Here is a 3,353-nt window from a genome sequence, read left to right on the forward strand (position 1 = left end):
TTTCTCTCTCTTCTGCCTGCAATGTTTTGTCCATTATGAGTTTCAGTTCAGATTCTCAATCTCCCAAGCCTACAAATCAGGTCTCAACCATGACCTTCATTTACCTCTATAGTATTTTAATTCTAAAACAATGTTTTAATTTTCAAAAAGTATTTTTATGCTGTAATTGATCAATGCTATTTCTATTCTTTTTTTTATTTTCAAGCTGTGGGCTGTCTCTTCATACACTTATATTTATTTGGAGTGGCCTCTGATGGTCTTGTCTTTTTACTTCCCTATCATGAGCTTTAGTGGGGCTCATGCTTAGGTGCTGAAATACTTAGTAAAGGCAGGACTAGCATCTTTCCCGGGGGCCAGCTGCCCACAGACCTGAGGCTGTCATTTCCTGGTCAGGGCCTCAGCTGCCACAGCTGTCATCCTCTAACCCTCCAGATTCTGGAAGAATCTGCTGACCTTTTCAGCTCTCTGCAGCGCTCCTGAAGCCAGTTTGCCCCGAAGATAATCATGGGTATTTAGCTGCTTTTCCATTCAGGACAAGATTGCAATTTATAATCAGTTTTGCAAAGGAATTAAAATCCAAGTCAAACCCAGCTGTTGTTCTCCTCCCCAAGCCTGCACACCAGCATTGCTTACCAAGTTGGCAGCCCAGAGGAGATGCTTTATATCTAATCATTCATCCAAAAAAGGAACTTTTTCTAGTTTCCCAAAGGCAAAGTATAGAAGAGTGGAGGCCTACCTTCTACCCAGATTCCTCTACACAAAATCAACCTGAACCCCCCCCCTCTCTCTCTCATCTCATTTCTTCACCCTCCCTCCCTCACTCCCTCCCTTGCACACCACTCCTCCCTCAATCTCATACTAATCCTTACTGCAGAATTTAAAATGCAAGTCTCCTGGCTCATTTTTGGGTCTGGATTGGGAGAAAAGAAGTGGAAATCCTTTACTAGTTCTTGCCATCCTGGATTCTTACAAGTCAAAATGTTTCACTTGAGCCCTCCACACCACCTCCTTTAGATCCCAGAGGCAGCTTAGCTCATAGATAGAAATAACTAATTATTAAATTAGGGTTGAGTGTATATGGGCAACAGAATAAACAGAAGAGATGTGCAAGATGTGGCTGGAGAAGTGAGTGGGGGCTGTTCTTGGTTTAAGCAATGCCTGTTACTTGGTTTACACAGCCGTCATGATACTTAAACAGATAGGCTTTGAGACATTAAAATCCAGAGAAAGCCCATGGGATTGGACTCTCGGATTTCTCATCTATGAAATGGAGGCAATGATATTTTTTACCTCATTTGAGTGTGGTATAAATTTAATGTGTTTATATGTGTAAAGTTCTTAGAACATCACTTGGCTTATAATAAGTTTTCAGTAAAATGAGCTCCCATAACTGGAGTTTGGCTGATGCAGATATCATTTCTATACTATGTGAACTTTGTATAAGTTACGTATCCTCACTGAGTTTTGGGGTTCATAAAAAACATTAAATAATAATATAGGCCCATATGCACTCAACCCTAATTTAGAAATTAGGGTTGAGTGTGCCATTTTTCTGGAATTAGGTGCCATTAGGGTGCCATTTTTCTGGAATCCCATGGATTCTCTCCGGATTTTAAAGTCTCAAAGCCTATCTGTTTAAGTATCATTATGGCCGTGTAAACCAAGTAACAGGCATTGCTTAAACCAAAAACAGCCGCCACTCACTTCTCCAGCCCCATCTTGCACATCTCTTCAGTTTATTCTGCCGGGTCAGCCCCTTTGGTCTTTTTTTAGTGCCTCAAGTATTCCTGCTTTCGCAAGTTAGTCCCAACGCTCTTCACACATGTGCTCTTTGTTCATGTTAATTCCTACTCATTGTGTCAACCTCAGATCAGGAGACTTTTCAGGCAGTCTTTTGTGACCTCAGCCAGGTAAAGCCTTATGGAGTCAGCTGCCCACACCCATGTGAGCCTCTGTGCCCTGCACTAGATTGTAAGCTCTGTGCAGGTGAGTCTGCAGCCCCTGGGATAGTACTTAAACAGTAGGAGCAATAGGGTTTGTTGTATGAGTAAAACGAGCCACCAAATCCATATTTTTCTACTATATTCTGAAACCAGCTTAAAAGAAGTAAGACTAAAAGCTTGACATATATTTTGAGTGGGTCTTTCAAGAACCCTTTAGTTACCTCATATGTAGTTCTACTTATGACGCTACCAAATGTTCTTGAAAATGTCAGCCACGATTTTGCAGCTGGACGGCCTATGTTCAAATCTTGGCACTGTCCTGCACTAGATGTACAGTGGTGAGCAAGGTACCATCTTTGTGTATCTCAGATTTCTCGCCTGTGAAATAGAGGCAATGATATTTTTTACCTCATTGGAGTGTGATATAAACTTAGTGTGTTTATATGTGTAAAGTTCTTAGAACATCACTTGGCTTATAATAAGTTCTCAATAAAATGAACTCCCATTACTGGAGTTTGGCTGATGCAGATATCATTTCTATACTGTGTGACTTTTGTATAAGTTACTGAGTTTTGGTGTTGATAAAAAAAAAACATTAAATAATAATATAGGCATCCAGGCCTATAGGCAATGGTTTTTCTTGTTGCCTTTTTCTTTCTAGGTTCCAGTTTTTAAAAGCCATGGTGAATTACATTCATTGTTTACTCTAGAAGAAAGATAAAAAAGACACTTCTATTTCAAATAAAAGAAAAAAAATATTTATGAAAAAGTTAGATTCTCCAACACATTGATGCCCACCATGATTGTCTCACTAGCTGCCAAAGGCTAGAATTTTGGTGCTGGAAGCCGGTCCACCCTTGCTGCTTGACACAGTCGCTGCAGGGAAGAAACATCTGCACAGCTTATGTCTCAAGGGACCTGGCGTATATGACATATGTTTGCTCCCCCTCTTAGTGCTATGTGTTTTAAACAGGACCATCTCCCAGAGAAAGGTTGTTTCTCCAGGTGAGGATTTTTCCCTGGAGTTAGGGATTAACAGGACTAAGGAAGAGAATAAATCAGTGAAACCCCCTAGTGTTACAGAAATACCATGCACTACTTATGAAGAACTTGGACTAAGACAGTTGGCAATAAATTTGGGACTTGTTGGGCCCACATCCCCAGGGGTCTGCCCACCAGGGAAAGCACCAAAGCCTATACCCCTGGAGACCCACCAACACAGGGAAGTCCCAGGGAAGGCAAGCAGCAAGGCTGGGAGGACATAACCTTTACTGGGTAGGATAATCTCCATCAGTCACTTCCTTGTAGCTTGTCAGTAGAGCAGTAGAATAGTGACCTTGGAATAGCCCTTATAATGGAACACAGAGATTAACCTAGACAAGATTAAAATCAACAGAACTAGATAGAGAC

Source organism: Myotis brandtii, unplaced genomic scaffold, assembly GCF_000412655.1.
Source record: "Myotis brandtii unplaced genomic scaffold, ASM41265v1 scaffold186, whole genome shotgun sequence".
Classification (NCBI taxonomy): Eukaryota; Metazoa; Chordata; class Mammalia; order Chiroptera; family Vespertilionidae; genus Myotis; species Myotis brandtii.